Here is a 19980-nt window from a genome sequence, read left to right on the forward strand (position 1 = left end):
CATAAACAGCTATGATCACATATCCGGATGTTGTTTTCTTAATGAATACACATGGGCAAATATAATTATTTGTATACCCTTTGCTTATCAAGTAATCACTTAATCGTTTATACCACATGCAATCCGATTGTTTCAACCCATATAAAGACCTTTGTAACTTGATTGAGTACATTTCTTTAAGTTTTGCATTGGTTGCTTCTGATACCTTAAATCTTTCAGGTATCTTCATATATATATATATATATCACTATCAAGTGATCCATATAGATAAGCAGTCACAACATCCATGAGATGCATTTCTAAATTTTTAGAAACTGCCAGGATGATTAAGTATCTAAAAGTAATTGCATCCATAACAGGAGAATAAGTTTCCTCATAATCAATTCCTGGTCTTTGAGAAAAATCTTGAGTTACAAGTATAGCTTTACCTTGTAACTTCATTTTTCTCATTTCCTTTTCGGGTAAAAATTCATTTGTGTCCCATACGTTTCACATCTTTAAAGTGAAAATGATTTATCCGAAAACTTTTCTTTTATTGAGCAATTCTAATTCAGCTCGTATATAGTCATGTCTATTTTGACATTCAATGACAGATTTTGGTTTCAGCTCATCATCTTTATTCATGATGTCATTATATGAAAAATTCTCATCAATATTTGTCATTCCATTTCGATTCCATATTATTGCATAATTTATTGCAATTTATGTATTTACATTTATCAATACCCTCTGCAGAAGGAATATTGATTTGTGGTTCTTCTTGAACACTTTCTTTTACCTCATTATCAGCTGATTTTTCTTTTCGAGGATTTTTATCTTTGGAACCAATTGGTCTCCCACGTTTCAGGCGTGGCAAAGACTCATGAGTGACATTTCCAACTTTTAGAATTTCAATTCTAGCTGAAGCATTTACTGCTGGTATACATGATTTAGTCACTCCTTTTTGTATCTGTAAATGCATCAGGTAATTTATTTGCAAGTTCTTGCATATGCATTATTTTTTTTAACTTTCTTTTCGCATTCTTTTGTGCGATGATCAAGATACATTAATTTATGTTCACACCATGAAACATCCTTTTCTTTATTTTTCATTTCTCTCCCTAATCTAGGGAACAATGATAATCAGCAAAACGTGCTGTAAAAACATTATCCGTTATAGGTTCAATATATCTTATAATTGAAGATGTTTCATATTTAACATATATATATATATCCCCATCCTCCTTTGAGGACCCATTTTAGTGCGTTGTGATTGTGTAACTAGAATATACACTGCACAATCAAATGTTCTAATGGTGGGAAATATTTAGCTCTCGGCCAAAATCAAGTTGTAGGGGAGAATATTTATGAGTTGCACTTTGTCAAAAGTGAAATAATATCGCAGCATGTAAATTTGCATGTCCCCATATATATCACCTTGAATTCTTTCAAGAAACATTGGTGATTCTTTCTCAATGTGTTTTTCATTAATCACCATATGTGCTTTTCATTAATCACCATATGTGCTTTTCATTAATCACCATATGTGCTTTTCATTAATCACCATATGTGCTTTTAATTAATGGTTTTTCATTAATCACCATATGTGGTTTTCATTAATCATCATATGTGCTTTTTATCATATGCGCTTTTAATCATATGCGTTATGGTCTAAAACCATTTATTTATGAGTGATACATAACAAGCTAGGAATCTTAGAAAATTCAAACCATTCAAGTCTCAAGGTAGCTCATAGTTTATTTAATTAAGATTTTTCAACAGATTCACTCTCGTTTTCTTTTCTTTTGGGACTTATTTGTAGAGCTAAATAAGATGTTCATGTATTCAAGAAATAGTTACGCACAAGGAATTCAAATGATTCCAAACTTTAATCACGCTCACAATTTGAGCATCATCTTCCCTTTCATTAATTTGGGGAGTGGTTCAGCCAAGAACCTCGCAAGATTCGATCAAGAACCTCGCAAGGTTCAACATGAGTAAAAACCACATTCGACATTCGTAGTATTGTCCCAAAAGTGTCAATAAGAAAATAGCATATCTCATAATCACTTGAGTGCTCATTATAAATTACAAAGCCAATTAAAAAGCCAAATTTATAATTAATAATTAATATAAACGTAAATTAAATAAGGTTCAATCTTATTTAACACAATAAATTAAATATAAGATTTCGTATCAAATATGTAAAATATCATGGAGATCGCTTCTTACATATAGAATATCTATGGATATATAGATATACAACTACTTGATGCATACACCAAATATATTTGAAGTCATAAAAGGTCATCATCATTATCAATTATGCATAACAAATCGTTCAACAAATTAAAATAATTAATGTTCAATAAACATTAAAACATTACATGGTTGAATCAATTATGCATTCGAGCTGGCATTTATATAACAATATGTACAGATATTCAAGTTTACATGTACAAATATACAAATCTTAACCAACTACTCCACCACTTAATAAAAGGGAATATTATAATAAACATTATACAACACCAATATTATATGCCGAATAATAATCGCAAGTTGGTCAGTTTATATTGTATCAATATCACAGTTAAATATTGAATTTAATTATTACCAATAATTAAGATGTCAACAACTGCACTAAGATAGCACTAAATAGGGTACATTCACGTTACGGAGTATTCAATATTAATATATTTAGCTCATAAGATGAAGATAAAGATAATTTAACAAACAACCCATTATCATCTAATTCATTAATAATAGATAAATATAGTGTATTTAAATATTATCCTAGTCACCCATATAATTAGTAACCAAATTTAATTAGAATAATTTAACAAGTAGCTGTCAAAACAAATTTAGTTGAAATCTTGGCATGTGTGTATATGAACAAACATATTAATCTTAGCACTTACACCGAAGCCCGTTTTATCAGTTTATTATGATACAACATCATGATCTATATATTAAGATTTTATATATATATAAATAATGGGCAATCTATTTTACCGAATTAAATACTTGAATCACCTTTTGGTTAGCCAATTTGGTTATAAAGCAATTTACGCATAACCGTAAGTATGAAGTTGTAGATATATGGATTATCGTAAAAACTAAAAAAAAAAAATTAATATTAGTAAGTCCATATATAGCTGTAGATAGAAGATCAGTTTCATAAATCATAGCAGACATATACACCTAATAAAACTATCATCATATCTCAGTTTCGTACATGAAATAATCAATTTCGTGAACAAGAGTCTGTTTAAGTTTGTAAGAAAATTGTATACGAAACTGAAACAACCAAGTATATAATCAATCAAACAGAGGAAGTTAAAACGATCTAACCGAATTGGAGGTTTTAACCGGGCTTGTGTTTGACACAATTCCCTTAAACATATTCTTCGTCTGTTCCCAGGGTACACCGGTCCGAAGCAGCGTACTGCTGGACTTGAATATTTATCTTGATTAGTGACTTGTACTTGCTTAGATAAACCTTGTTTATACGGAGCACTTCGTGCTGATAACGTGTTATAATTCAGTAGGCTTATAACTACCTTTAGTGGTTTGATTCTTGATGTTATAATTCAGTAGGCTTATAACTACCTTTAGTGGTTTGATTCTTGATGTTATAATTCAGTAGGCTTATAACTACCTTTAGTGATTTGATTCTTGATTTAGAATACTAATAATGAAGTGTAAGAACAAAGATGATAATGGAGAGAAAGAAAGAAACACTTTGTAAGTGTGAGAAATGGTGCATCTTTACAAGCATAACTCATGGGTATTTATACTACAAAAAGATACTATGGAAGTGACCCCAAGTTGACTATAAAATTGTACCAAAATTGACTATCCATACTTGCATTATTGTAGTTCCATACTTGCACAATTATCATAACACCTAGCCTATAGTTTCTATCTTATATCTGAAGGACTATCAAAGTAAAATTGCCAAATAAAGATAACAAACGAAGGACTGGGATTGCAAAAGATTTGAAACTGCTTTGGACTTGCTCTGAATAACTTCTGAAACTGCAATAAAATTACACAATCAATCAATGCGGTCGTTAACACCATAAAATCACCATCTGAGTCTGCGTTCGTTGAGAACCACTTCATTTCAGTCCAAAACATTAAGATTCTGCTACCATTATGCATTTTGTTTTCGTGGCTGAAGAGAAACCCATGTGAAAAATGAATGTTTAATGATAATAGTAGAAGCTAAGAAGAGAAAAACCGTTTTTGTCAAACATACTTGATTACTAGCGTATGTTAATTACAACATGTCCATTGATTATGTGAAGCTTCGCTAAACACTACCTGTGTACTGCAAAATACAGGTAGGTTTATATATGAACAAAATTGAAGCTTCACATGTTAAACATCCAAAAAATTATGTTCACATACTTACATAGTAGTTAATAACATAAAACATTGTTTTGTTAATCACAAAAAGGTAGTATAGGAAAGCATTGTTTTACACATCACTGAAGCTCGAAGGACTGTTCATTCACTTCATAAACCATAGAACAATCATCACCTTTTTTGAGGTTGTGAGCTTTAAGAAACTGATACCATCCACCCGACACAGCAAGTTTCTTCTTTCTTTTTGTTCCTTCATTAATCAGCTTCCAGACCCAAATATCTATTTCTTGGTCGTAGCATTTTAACCTCATTCCACCTTTCAGATTTGGCAGATCGTTGAACTCCTCCGGAAGACGCTAAATATTAAAAGAATTAGTATATATGAAAGAAATTAAGATCGATTTAATTATATAAATCAATGTATATTTTACATTAAATGACTAATGTTTAGGAAGTAACTTAATTGTATACATTGGTTTATATTGTGCATTAAATAAGTAATGAACAATGAGTAATGTAATAAGTAATAATAGGCTGTAAATTTACCCAGATGTTTGCTCTTGGAATTGAAAAGTCGATGTAAATATAGTTGCCGTCCCTGATTACATTACAGTACTTAGGCTTGCTGTTATTATATGTATTGTTTGGCTCCACAGGTGGATCCAGATCAATTGGCTCTTGTTTTGTACCAGCAGAGTTTTGTTCATAGTAGTAGTATTTCGACATCCTTTTTTTTTATTTTCCTGTCACTAAAGTATGCATTGTCAAATCCCTTTTAATTACATAGTATAAATAGAATTATAAGATAACATTAATCTTAAACTTTTATAATATTGACAAAGTGCAGTGCAAATTTTTATAAACTGCAGAAGAATAAAGATAAGTTACTATTGATTGTTAATAGATCAATTTTGTTGTATGCATAAGAGTGGGCGAATATGAAACAAATTTCAAAGCTATAGTCATTGGCATATATTTACATGTATAGCATACTGCAATTGTGCAACACTTGTTTGTCTATTTGTTTTACATAGTGTTAGTGACCTTGCTATTCATTATTTTAACACAATTGTTGATGAGTATAATAATTTTTGTTTTCGTAACTGCATTTAACTTGTTTAGGTTTTTGTTCTACATAGAGTTAGTTACTATAATCTCCAAATCTTTAACAACACTGTATAAAATAGATTTCCATGTTTTTGAAGTAGGTTATTTGTTCACTTTCCATTTGTGAACAAAATTGGCAGTGAGTATGTATGAGAAAAGTTGAATAACGTATTAGTTGCACATTTAAGATCTCTTTGTCCAGTATCAGCATACAGCACTACTAACTGCAGTCTTGATTTTGCAGAATAACTACTTATACATTAAAAGAAAGTATTTTTTACCTATAGGAGCAATAAAATGCTAAAGCAGATATAGCAATAACAATTTATTTTAAAAAGCCCTAATGTTTTGCTACTGTAAAAATTTGCTGAAACAGATTACATATCTAAATCCATAGTATCTAACATGATCTGCATGTAATATTGTTAGTTCTTTAAATGAGGCAAAATAAAAAAGTTGGCATCATGTAATACATAGAAGTTTCTGCATGAGTAGCAATATAGAAGAGTTATTTGCTTACCACTAATTTCTAACACTAAAGAATGCAAGTTGCATACTCTTATATAAATACTTTAAATGTAAACAGGTAATGATTTAAAGTGAAGCTTACAACTAACATTACAGATAAAACACAAGAATCACGAAGTTTAAAAAAAAACCCTAATTATCTCGCACCGGTCAAAATTGAATAACACAAGTTTTTTTCAAAAAATCAGAACAACAAATTAGGGATATCAGTACACATCAACGAAGTTCATTGCATGTAATTTTGCCAACTACTAATATTTGTATACTCACCTAAAGTTGCAAATACAGATCTGCTGTTAACATTTTAGAAGATGTATGTAAAATACAGGATTAAAGATACCTTAAGTGAGTAATGATCTACGGTTATATAGTAAAATGCAAGTTAAAAAAAAAAACACCAAAATTTACCTGGTGTCCGTTGAAGACAAAGAGCCAAAGAAAGTGATCGGGTTTCTCAAACAATGAATTTTGGGTAATATAAAATCTGTAGGTCTTATATAAGAAGATTGAGTAATTTCCGAAAATACCCCTCCACTAAGATATGAATTACGTGACCTATTAAACTGCAATTTTTGTTGGGCTTTTTTGTGGGCTGGTAATCTGCTATGTTATAAGATTTGCCCCATTAAAGTTGCCATATTATGTTTAAACTGCAATTGTATTCTATTTTAGCATAATTATATTAAGATAAAATTTTGTAAGTGATTATTTTGCGTCAACATTGGGTTAAAGTAGATGATACAAACACGTTCATAACTGGTAAATAGCATAACATAATAGTAGCACAATACAGGAAAGTAAACAATAAAAGAATGCAAATAACAGAATAGAAAAGAAACATAGGTTGCTATAAAGATAAATATACACAGTCATAAGCTACATACTAAATACAAAAATAAATAATTGTTGCAATGTAGTTGGATGATGTTTTATTAATAGGAGCTGTAACGACTGAGTGCGTATTTGCAAACTCGGTAAAATTTAGCTGATATTTGACTAATACCCGTCACTTCCTTTTCTTTTGGAAAATAAAAGAGTAGTCGTCTACTTTACTGCACGCGCCTTTAAATACAACATCCTATTACAGAGAGTTCTTTAATTCAACAATGCTACGTAATCATGCTTCCAACACACCTGAAAACATTTTCAAGCACAAGTATTAGTCAAAAGAAGTAAATTATGTACACATTAGACTGTATCTGGAACAGTTTAAACATAATGTCGAACGACTTAGCATTCACCCGAACGACTGTTAAATAGCATGATAAATACTATGCCTTTAGTGAGTCAAAAGGTTAGCTTAAATTATTACCGGTTAAACAGCCTAAAGTAACCCAAATGTGGATTCAAGATGTATTACTTATGTATAAAATCCTTGAAGTGAGAAAACGTGATTCTTGGTTGACCAGACCCACCCATTTAACTACCTCAAATTACCAATCAATTCAATCTGAATAATAGTTACTACCTCCGTCCCACCACAAGTGTCCACTTACTTTTTGCACATAGTTTTAGGAAATCCTACTAACTTCATTCTCCACCAATCAGAAATCTTCTCTCTCCAGAATAACCTCTTCTCATTGGTTGAAATACAAAGTGGACACTTGAAATGGGACATCCCAAAATAGAAATGTGGACACTTGTGGTGGGACGGAGGGAGTATCTGAGAAAAGCAAAGAAGACCTGTATTTGTCGAGTTTTAGTCATTTTCATTTACTGGTTTGTTCACGAAAAAAGCATCTAGTACTCCACGTGGAATGTTCTTTTCAATGTATTTGGAAAAAAGATGATGACAACCGGCATTTGAAGAACAACATGCATTTAAAGAACATTGAGCCCATGCGTTGCACATATACATTTCCCACCTAATATGAATAAAAACAAAACAGTTATTATTATACTTGTAAATTATGTATAACAACTTATAAATGAAGAAATATATACAATTACTTATCTTATAGTTTCCATTCCCTACGGATATATTATTAGAAATCAAGATGCAAATTATAATCACATGTATAGAAATTCCCATACCGTTTCGTCATATTTAGGATTAAATGTGGATCGCAACTGCTGGAAACAAACATTGACATTTGAACCGGGTTGGTCTAACATAATTATTTTCAACCCGATTGATCCACAGTAGGATAAACATTCTGCAACACATACACAAGACACAGATTATCAATAAATGAAGAATACAACAACATTAAAATACTTCGTATGATAACAAAACAAATTGACCGAAAGAGCCAAGTATTAAATGATCAGGAAGGCACCTATATACCTGCATTTGAAGCCTTTTGATACTCTAATAAGCATCATGTAATAAGCATCAACTTTTGCTTCCCAAGTTTAAAAAATAAAAATAACATCAAATAAGCATCAACTTTTGCAAACGATTTATAAAACTTAAAAAGGCATAAATCGTTTATAATAGAACTATTATATCACATATAATCCAAATGACTTCAATAATTACATGAATGCCAAACATTTGTATTAACCAACTTTGTATAAAATTAAGCAAAAATTAAAAACTTCTATAGTGAGTATCTTTATACCTTAACGATTTGTCACCCGTGAAAGTGCAACATATAGGTGCACATGACTAAAGTCATTTTTTGGTACAAATAAACCGACATGAAGCCGTGATTGTCCTTGACGTTGATTGTATGGTCATTGTAAAGCAACCCGACAATGGTAAACTATATAACTTTGGATTTTGAAAGGGAATCTCTTGTCTAGAGGAACGATTAACGGTTATCGAACTAAATGCGGAAAATAATTATCGAAATCTTGCAGATGCTATATTTCAATCAGTGATGTGTACTGATTACATCTAATTTTTTTGATTGATAATATTAAGAACATGTGGGATTTAACCCTTGATACACAACTACTAATGGAACTGCATGAAGAATGGACATTTGAGACTGCATTGGTTGATTTGATTGTGAGTAATGACGCGCGTTTAATAGTCATCAATCACAATCAAATCAGGCAGTGCGCTCTCAAATGTGCACTCTACGGGCAGTTCCATTAGCAATTGTGTATCACGGGTTAAACCCACATGTTCTTAACATTTCCAATCAAAAATATTAGATGTAGACACTAAACATCACTGATTCAAATATAGCATCGGCAAGAATCAGATAATTATCTTCCGCAATTAGTTCGTAAGGGCCATCACACCACTATGATTTTCATCAATGGCGTCTAGCAACTTCTTAGTTAGAAGTATACCTGATTCAAATTATAAAAAAATATAAGTTAGTAACACTTTAATTACTGATTTGATTGACAATGAAAATAAAGGAGACAGGCTTTACTTATTTGCAATATTTTTTTTTAAATAGAAGTTGTTTGAGTACCTTGACCATGGCTAATTCTATCAAGATCAAGCTGAAACAGTTTCTTATTGTCCGGATAGTACCGTATGATAACCGTTGTTACATGAAATACGGTTGTTAGTTCTGAATCCTCAACGTTACTAAAGCATAAACCCCAAACCCTAAATCCTAGTAATTCGTCTGCTAACTTGTTATTTAACAGGATATCCCATGACAACTGAATTTTACACAAAATGTTGTGAACAGCCAACGTACGCGTGCAGTACGGTAAACATCCTGTAAAGCAATAATAGAAAAATTATCATCAGTAAGCACTATAACTTATAACTTAAATGCATATATTATTCATATCTGTTTGTTATGTTATATTATATTATATATAACATACATGGATGGTGCATTTAGTGATATCGATTGGAGTAACAGAAAAAAACACACTGCATATCTAAGACATATAATTGGAAGAATATAAATAACATTATACATGGGATTTAACCAAAAAAATTCACCTGAAACAACAGAAGTCGAAATGAAAGGTTGGTGCATTTTAGTGGCAAAGTCGAGAGACGTTCCTGTAAAACTGAATAAGAAACTTCAAATTGTTAGTCCGGTAACCTTTAGTTAAGGCTATTAATAAAATCCATATACAGATTGATTGGGCAGCAAAACAATAAAGACTCTAAAACATGACAAATATCCTTGCACCGTTGCACGCCCTCTTCTATATGTGAAGCCTATTTCTTCGACTCATCTCAATGTTTACCATGTTCATATTATTCTACTAATTATTAACATGATCAGTCCTATCCATCATTGTATATCTACGGTCCAAGCAAGCTATAAACATTTATATATATATATATATATATATATATATATATATATATATATATATATATATATATATATATATATATATATATATATATATAAAATACATAATAGGCATTAGTTTATCAACATTGAACCTAAAAATACATTAGGTAGGAAGCCACTCATTTATTGATACATATCCACTTAAAATTAGGAGAACAATTGTAGCTTAAAGGACAATTAAGTCAATGTTATAATTCAGTAGGCTTATAACTACCTTTAGTGGTTTGATTCTTGATGTTATAATTCAGTAGGCTTATAACTACCTTTAGTGGTTTGATTCTTGATGTTATAATTCAGTAGGCTTATAACTACCTTTAGTGATTTGATTCTTGATTTAGAATACTAATAATGAAGTGTAAGAACAAAGATGATAATGGAGAGAAAGAAAGAAACACTTTGTAAGTGTGAGAAATGGTGCAAGTTTAATGCTTGCATTCATGAGTATTTATAGCCTAAAATCTCAATATAAAAATACATACTTTGTGTACCAAAATTGACTATATGTATACACCAAAATTGACTATCCATATCTATATTATTATTATTATTATAACACTCCCCCTTGGATAGCAATTTTATTTTGTTGAAGATCAACTATAAATTACTGCCTCGTTAAAAACCTTGCTAAAGAAAACCCAGTGGGAAAAAACTTTAGCTAAGGGAAAAAGAGTGCATCATGGAGTTGACTCCCCCTCAAGTAGACATCGCTTCAGCTGTTACATCTTTTGAACATGTCTCATGCCAATGTTATGAACGTGTGTTCTGAAAATAGCAGTTGGAAGTGCTTTCGTGAAAAGATCAGCAGAGTTTTTGCTAGATTGCACATATCTCATTTCAATCTGGTTGTCCTTAATGAGATTTTGAGTGTATGAGAAGAATCTAGGTGGTATGTGTTTTGTTCGGTCACTTTTGATATACCCTTCTTTCATCTGTGCTATGCAAGCTGCATTATCTTCATAGATAGTTGTTGGACTTTTATCGCGTTCTAGTCCACAAGAATCAGTAATGAGTTGTGTCATTGATCTCAACCAAAAACATTCTCGAGTAGCTTCATGTAATGCAATCACTTCGGCATGATTCGACGATGTAGCAACAAGTGTTTGTTTTTGAGAACGCCATGATATTGCAGTACCTCCATTTAGGAATACATATCCAGTTTGAGATTTAGCTTTATGTGGATTAGATAAATAACCTGCATCTGCATAACCAACCAAATCTTGTTTTGATTCGTTAGAATAAAATAATCCTAAATCAGTAGTTCCTCGAAGGTATCGAAATATGTGTTTGATCCCATTCCAGTGTCTTTTGGTAGGAGCAGAGCTGAACCTTGCCAACAAATTAACTGCAAAAGAAATGTCAGGTCTTGTACAATTTGTAAGATACATAAGAGCTCCAATTGCACTAAGATATGGTACTTCTGGTCCAAGAATGTCTTCTTGATCTTCACATGGACGAAATGGATCAGCTTCAACATTGAGTGATCTAACAACCATAGGAGTACTTAATGGTTTTGCCTTGTCCATATTGAAACGTTTCAAAATCTTTTCAGTATATGTTGTTTGATGTACAAGTAAACCATTAGGCATATGCTCAATTTGTAAACCAAGGCAATACTTGGTTTTTCCGAGATCTTTCATTTCAAATTCTTTCTTTAGAAGTTGAATGGCTTCATGGATCTCTTTATTTGTACCTATGATGTTAAGATCATCAACATAAACAGCTATGATCACATATCCGGATGTTGTTTTCTTAATGAAAACACAAGGGCAAGTAAGATTATTTGTATACCCTTTGCTTATCAAGTAATCACTTAATCGGTTATACAACATACGTCCCGATTGTTTTAACCCATATAAAGATCTTTGTAATTTAATCGAATACATTTCTTTGGGTTTTGCATTTGATGCTTCTGGTACCTTAAATCCTTCAGGTATCTTCATATATATATCACTATCAAGTGATCCATATAGATAAGCAGTCACAACATCCATGAGATGCATTTCTAAATTTTTAGAAACTGCCAGACTGATTAAGTACCTAAAAGTAATTGCATCCATAACAGGAGAATAAGTTTCTTCATAATCAATTCCCGGTCTTTGAGAAAAACCTTGAGCTACAAGTCTAGCTTTATACCTTGTAACTTCATTTTTCTCATTTCTTTTTCGGACAAAAATCCATCTGTATCCTACAGGTTTCACATCTTTAGGAGTGAGAATGATGGATCCGAAAACTTTTCTTTTATTGAGTGATTCTAATTCAGCTCGTATTGCTTCTTTCCATTGAGCCCAATCATGTCTATTTTGACATTCAACCATAGATGTTGGTTCTGGATCATCATCATTATTCATGATGTCATATGCAACATTAAATGAAAATTTCTCATCAAGATTTTTCATTTCATTTCGGTTCCATAATATTTTTGAATATGCATAATTGATTGCAATTTCTGTATTGACATCATCAATCTCCTCTGCAGTAGGAGTACTGATTTGTGGTTCTTCTTGAACACTTTCTTTTACTTCATTATCAGCTGATTTTCTTTTTCGAGGATTTTTATCCTTTGAACCGATTGGTCTTCCACGTTTCTGACGTGGCAAAGATTCATGAGTGACGTTATTGCCAGCTTTTGGAATTTCAATTCGAGCTGGAGTATTTACTGCTGGTATATATGATTTTGTCACCGTTTTTGTATCTGTAAATGCATCAGGCAATTGATTTGCAAGTTCTTGTATATGCATTATCTTTTGAACTTCTGTCTCGCATTCTTTTGTGCGAGGATCAAGATACTTTAATTGAGGTTCACACCATGAAACATCATTTTCTTTATTTTTCATTTCTCCCCCTAATCTAGGGAACAATGTTTCATTAAAATGACAATCAGCAAAACGTGCTGTAAAAACGTCACCTGTCATAGGTTCAATATACCTTAATATTGAAGATGTTTCATATCCAACATATATTCCCAACCTCCTTTGAGGACCCATTTTTGTACGTTGTGGTGTCGCAATTGGAACATACACTGCACAACCAAATGTTCTAAGATGGGAAATATTTGGCTCTTGACCAAAAGCAAGTTGTAGGGGGGAATATTTATGACTTGCACTTGGTCTGATGCGAATCAATGCAGCAGCATGTAAAATTGCATGACCCCATATAGATACAGGGAGTTTTGTTCTCATTATCAATGGTCTAGCGATTAACTGTAAACGTTTAATCAATGACTCGGCTAAACCATTTTGTGTATGCACATGAGCAACAGAATGTTCAACAACAATTCCTATAGACATGCAATAGTCATTAAATGCTTGAGATGTAAATTCACCAGCATTATCAAGTCTCACCCTTTTAATGGTGTAATCAGGAAAATGAGCTCTCAATTTAATAATTTGGGCAAGAAATTTTGCAAATGCCACATTACGGCTTGATAACAGACAAACATGAGACCATCTGCTAGATGCGTCTATTAAAACCATGAAATATCTAAATGGTCCACATGGTGGATGAATTGGTCCACATATATCACCTTGAATTCTTTCAAGAAACATTGGTGATTCTTTCTCAACCTTAAGTGGTGAGGGTCTAGTTATCAATTTTCCAAGAGAGCAAGATGTACATGGAACCATTGTATCATGATGGATTTTTCTATCCTTTAGTGGATGTCCATGAGTACATTCAATAATCCTTTTCATCATTGTTGATCCTGGATGGCCTAATCTGTTATGCCATAAACTGAATACACCAGGATCAATATATTTTTCGTTAACTACCATATGTATTTCTGGTACATTTATATGTGTATAATGTAATCCAGAACTAAGTCTTGGCAGTTTTTCAACCACATGACTCTTGTCAGTGATACTTAAATATTTCTCATTTTCTGTTGTCACTGACTGATAATCATACCCGTTAAGGTATATGTCGGAGAAACTCAATAAATTTCTGCTTGACTTGGGAGAAAATAAGGCATCATTTATTAAAAATTTTGTACCATTTGGTAGTATGAAATTTGCCTTTCCTATCCCTTTTATCAAGTTAGCAGGTCCTGATATTGTATGTATAGTTCCTTCCGTTGGTTTTAGATCAATAAAATATTTCTCGGATTTAAGTATAGTGTGTGTAGTTCCACTGTCTGCTATACAGAGATCTCCACCACTTGATTGATGTTGTATTCCAGCAAAATTCATATTGAACTTCATATATAAGAAATAAATAGTGAGTACATTAATATTACACAATATTTTAAACGCAAATAGATAGTACTGAAACATTTAGCAAACATAATGACAAAGACAGACGATATTAAATCGTTTATTTTTCAAAAGACACACAACTTAAACATTCAAGAAATCTTCATATAAATCAGATGGTTTCTCAGTGACTGTTGGATCAATATTATCCACAAAATTTACTTCCTTTTCTTTACCTTTCAGCGAATCCTGATACATCTTAACAAGATGTTTAGATGTTCGGCAAGTATTAGCCCAGTGGCCCATTCTACCACATCTGTAGCAAGATTCTTCAGAATTTTTAGAAGAATTTTCTTCAACATCTTGTTTAATGGGCTTGTTTTGTGGTTGATATTTATATTTTCGTGGATTACTATTTCTTTGACCACCACGGCCACGACCACGACCACGTCCACGCCCATTATCATTACCATAAGGATGGTTTCTACCATAGTTATGGCTTTTGGCATGATGATGGTGATGGTTATTATAACCACGACCTTGCCCGCGTCCTTGTCCCTGTTTATAATTATTTGCAGTATTTGCTTCAGGGATTGCAAGTGTACCAGTAGGACGGGATTGCTGATTTTTCATTAATAGCTCATCATTTTGCTCTGCAACTAAGAGATATGAATTAAGTTCAGGATATGTTTTGAACTTTAGCATTCTCAAATTTCTTTGCACTGTGATGTTTGCAGCATTCATTGTGGAGAAAGTTTTCTCCATCATGTCTGCATCACTAATTTCATGTCCACAGAATTTAAGTTGTGAACATGTATTATACAGAGCTGAGCTGTATTCATTTACTTTCTTAAAGTCTTGGAACCTTAATGTTCTCCATTGTTCCATTGCAGCTGGAAGTAAAATTTCTCTTTGATTATTGAATCTGCTTTTGAGACCTTCCCATAAAACATGGGGATCTTCTACAGTCACATAATTATTTTGTAAGTATTCATCAATATGTTGATGAATAAAGCAACATGCCGTAGCTTGTTCTTTTTCAGAACAAGTGTTGTTTTCATTTATGGTTTCAAGAATGCCCATTGATTTAAGATGCATTTTTACTTTTATAACCCATGGCATGTAGTTGTTTCCAGTTGATTCTAAAGGAGTAAATTTAAGCTTTTCCAGATTCGACATTTTCTATTATCAAAAATTAAAACAAACATCATGATAAATTAGAGTCAATTTATATTCATAAGTATATAAACATTAAACATAAATTTAATATAACATAAATGATAAGTAGGTGACAGTGTCGACCATGTGTAAGCAATCATAAATAAATGTTATATAACAAAAATATAAATATTAGTAAACATAAATGAAAATTTGGCGACAGTGTCGACCATATATTTTTTCAGGTGGTATAACCGACCTATATCATTCTGGTGGTATAACCGACCATATATCATTTTGGTGGTATAACCGACCATATATCATTTTGGTGGTATAACCGACCATATATCATTTTGGTGGTAGAGCCAACCATATTTAGTATTAAGATTATCGTGCTGATAACGTGTTATAATTCAGTAGGCTTATAACTACCTTTAGTGGTTTGATTCTTGATGTTATAATTCAGTAGGCTTATAACTACCTTTAGTGGTTTGATTCTTGATGTTATAATTCAGTAGGCTTATAACTACCTTTAGTGATTTGATTCTTGATTTAGAATACTAATAATGAAGTGTAAGAACAAAGATGATAATGGAGAGAAAGAAAGAAACACTTTGTAAGTGTGAGAAATGGTGCAAGTTTAATGCTTGCATTCATGAGTATTTATAGCCTAAAATCTCAATATAAAAATACATACTTTGTGTACCAAAATTGACTATATGTATACACCAAAATTGACTATCCATATCTATATTATTATTATTATTATAACAGTCAAATGCAAAATTGCTTAAATGAATTTATTGATTAAATAGGTTTTGTAAACACCTTTGGTAACTTGTGAGATACGGACCAACTAATTAACCCTTCTCCTATGTAACAACCTCCATAAAAATAAATAGTTTTTATTTCAAGTTCATGATTATTTAATGAAACCATGATACACCAAGTTTTTATTTGAAGTTCATTGGCGATAACGCTTTTTAGGATCGGAAAATGGATTCATCAAGTCTGAGTCGTCGGACCGTGTGTTCATAAACTTTCACCTAACCTAAAAATAACTAAATTCTTAATAACTACTGCTCCCCAGCAGCAACGCAAAAAAATTTGATGAGTTAAAACGTAACCTAAAAATACTAGGTAATTCGAATCAAAAACCAACACACGGTACATGCCACTAAACCCGATCGTATATTAATAAATAAGTAAAATGACTAGTTCGTTCCATATGAAGCAGTTGTAATAAAAAATAAACTAATAATTATACTATGTAAAACGGGGGTTTTAGATTGAAATCTAGTTAACTAAATAAATAAATGTGTAATATAAAATAGAACTTAAACCAGTAAAGAAAAAGGTATCCACTCAGAATCAATTCCCTAAGTTAGGATTGCTCAGTTAAATCTGTTATTGACAATTATAATGACCGTGACACTGTATTTGTATGTTGATTCATACAGTTTAAGAACTAACAACCTAAGAATAATTGTCGTCAACCTAGAATTACTAATCGATTCACAATTACAATCAATCAAGCAAATAATGTAACTGAGGTTACTTTGGTGTCCCTTGCAACCTCACAATTATCTCAGCAAATATCATGTTAAATCACTATACGTTTAATTATATTATCGTTGTCCCTCATACAATCTCATATATTCCTAAATTATTCAAGTTCAATAATCTAGTAAAAATTAACAATGAAGTTAACCGTCGTTAATTTTAATTAAAAACATCCATGATAAAACAATTAATAAGCTTTAATAACAATGGTTCTTAGCTAGACATAATCCTGAGCAATTTTACTAATTGTATATTTGTATTAAACCAAAAATAGCAATCGATCACCTAAGTTCAATCATCATCTAAGTGAATACTAATAAAATAGCTATTTGTCATCATGCAATTAACAATGAAACACAAAGAGAGAACAATCATAACCATAATAATAATTTAAATAATGGAAGTATAAGTTACCGAGTAATCACACTTAGCCACAATTACTTAGCCACAATTGAATCCAAAGTGTTGAAAGCAAGAAAATAATGATGGAAACCCAGAAAATTCATAACCAAAGCCTGTAAAAATTTGTAAATAATAAAGCGCAACCTAATTTTAGGATAAAACCCATCTATTTATAGTTAAACAAAAATCTGTTGACCGCCTTAAAATCGCGAGCGCGATCATGATGTCGCGCTCGCCATGCTACCATAATGTCGCGAGCATGATTTGAAAGTTGCGCTCGCAACTCTGCTTCTCCCAAATATTTCTTGATCTGTCCAAATATTGCGAGCATGATCCACACATCATGGTCATCATTCCTTTATAAACCAAACGTTACGATCGCGACTAGATCATTGAGATTGCAATTTATCCTGAAACAGCAACACTTCATGTTTTCCTCGTTGCACGGTTGGATTTTCACTTATAACCTCACTTTTTGAGCTGGAAAACCGTAAAAAGTCATGCTCTAGAATCATATCTTAGAACCCATATTATCATTTTAGCACAACACGGACAAAATGTCTTCAATTAAACTCGGAAGCAAGGTGTTGGGACCCAATATTGCGTATAAAATATATGACTAACTGGCACAATATCATAAACCAATGAGCGATAACGGCTAAATAAGAAGTTTTTGTTCTGTGTGGTGCGATCCAAACATCACAAGTTATAGAAACACTATGTATATATTTCCGAAAACCTTCAATTATATCATTTTTAGCTTTTTCCATAATTTAAAAGTGTCACGTCTAAGAGTAGTATGACTTACATTGTTATATCGAGGTAGTAGTCGTTTTCGAATTAGCGTTGTAAGTTTTGGATTGTCGAAGTGGTTGAAAGGAAGCCCTTGTTGAATGACAAACTTTACCATATCTTCCCGAAGAACTTCGAAATCTTATGCAAAAAGGGAAGCATCCCGACAAATTTAGCTTGTGTCGGGTCTTCGTTTCCTTTACAACTTTGTTCAAGATATTTTCTTAAAGTAGTATTACCTGAAACACCTAGGAACTTACTACATTATGTACAATGAGCTCTTTAATTACGCACAATTCGAATTTAGACCAAACGTCACCTTTTCTACTTGTATTTTTAATGCACTCAATATCGTTCATGGTGTAATGTTGAAAAGATGTTCCAACCGAAGCGGAACCGGAAGCCGAAACTTGTGAATTATCCATATATTATAAGATTATTAAGTAGAGTTTAGAAAGTAATTATAGTGTAATAGAGAGTATTTGGTGTGTTTTCATCCAAACCAATACCATTTATTTATACTACACTACTGGTGGGGGTAATATGGTCTAAAAACACCCGAAAAATTCCATAAAAGACGGCTGAAAACGGCTATTTTTTTGAAAAATTTGAACTGATGCAAATCTCGCGGTCGCGAAAGTTCCAGTTATGTCTGAGTTTTCTTATCCGGATAAAATCCGGTTTTTATTTGGTTGCAACGGCTACATTGGATCCGGTTGTATCCGGATCAGATACGGATCCAAATTTTTTAAAATCCGGTTTTCAAAATATCGGGTTCCAGATTTTCGATCGGATTCGGATCGAATTTTTTGAGGCACCTCTATTCATGAGTAAAACCAAACCCCGAGACTTGATTAGGTAGCTAAACAGAGTCATACTTGTATTTCTCTTATTGGATTCGGTAGGCCGTTTATTAATCCAATTCATCGAAGAGCCGTTTATTGTTAGATTATTATATTTCATGAGCAACACAATCAAATCATAAACATTTTAAGTTGATATTTCAGACGTAGTATTCATCATATCAATCAGATGAATTATATGTGTTCAATTATGTAAACTACTCCTAACATAGTAACAGACGATAACTGGATATTGAACCCCTCAGGAAAGCTACGTGTGAAGAAAATCGGCAATGTATTTAACGAATTTTGATGTCCCCTCTGAATAATTTGAGTCAGAAAATTGAAGTTGAACTGGGTGAAGCATTTTCTGGTTGTGGTTTCAGTTGACTAAAAGATGAAATAACCTAAATTCAACAAACCAAAACTCAGGAAAATTGTTTTGGAGTTCTCGCCGAGAAATCGTTTTGGAGTTGATGCCGAGTTCTCGTTTTGGAATCGGCCAAAAAAAATCGGTCAACGACCGATAAATGGAGTTTCTCGGTCAAATCTCGGGTATCATAAAAATTATCCCGAAAGTCAACCGCCGAGAACTCCCCGAGTTCCGATTATTTGAACCTTACGCATATATATATAAACCTATTATGGTGTTGATAAATAAAATAATATAAAAATCGGAATATCAATTTCGTGTTATACACGTTTGGGAGTAAGCGTTTCTTTCATTATATCGATCAACTGAGCTTTTTTCTTTTTTTTCATCTTGACATATTAAACTATTGGATTTTTAAAGGTACAGAAATCAGCCGTCATCAATAA

The 19980-nt window shown here is 32.1% G+C and overlaps 1 long non-coding RNA gene across 1 annotated transcript; it reads right to left on the reverse strand.

Moving 5' to 3' along the window:
- Window positions 1-6839: 6839 nt before the first annotated feature.
- LOC139846545 (uncharacterized) lies at window positions 6840-8142 on the reverse strand. The gene is made up of 3 exons (XR_011759087.1): window positions 8023-8142; window positions 7672-7853; window positions 6840-7483 (listed from the first exon to the last, which is right to left on the reverse strand). It is a non-coding gene; the product is annotated as an uncharacterized lncRNA (long non-coding RNA).
- Window positions 8143-19980: the final 11838 nt, after the last annotated feature.

The sequence above is a fragment of the Rutidosis leptorrhynchoides genome, chromosome 5 (genome assembly GCF_046630445.1).
Source record: "Rutidosis leptorrhynchoides isolate AG116_Rl617_1_P2 chromosome 5, CSIRO_AGI_Rlap_v1, whole genome shotgun sequence".
Classification (NCBI taxonomy): Eukaryota; Viridiplantae; Streptophyta; class Magnoliopsida; order Asterales; family Asteraceae; genus Rutidosis; species Rutidosis leptorrhynchoides.